Source organism: Pteropus vampyrus, unplaced genomic scaffold, assembly GCF_000151845.1.
Source record: "Pteropus vampyrus isolate Shadow unplaced genomic scaffold, Pvam_2.0 Scaffold6, whole genome shotgun sequence".
In the NCBI taxonomy this organism is placed as follows: Eukaryota; Metazoa; Chordata; class Mammalia; order Chiroptera; family Pteropodidae; genus Pteropus; species Pteropus vampyrus.
The window spans coordinates 15,209,102-15,209,455 of record NW_011888787.1 but is presented as its reverse complement, the minus strand read 5'-3'; positions in this window follow the sequence as shown (position 1 = coordinate 15,209,455).

Here is a 354-nt window from a genome sequence, read left to right as displayed (position 1 = left end):
CTGTGTCCTGAACTTTTGGTAGGTTTTTGATAATTGTTTCAATTTCCATACTGTTGATCGGTCTATTTAGATTTACAGTTCTTCTTGATTCAGTATAGGAAGATTGTATTTTTCTAAGTACTGGCCCATTTATTCCAGGTTATTATATTTGTTATATAATTTTTTATAGTATTCTTGTATGATCTTTTCTATTTCTGCAATGTCAGTTGTAATTTCCCCTCTTTCATCCATGGTTTTGTTTATTTGTGTCCTTTCTTTTTTTTTTTTTTTAGTGAGTCTAGCTAGGGGTTTGTCAATTTTATTAACCTTCTCAAAGAACCAGCTCTTCATTGCCTTTATTTTTTCTATCACTTT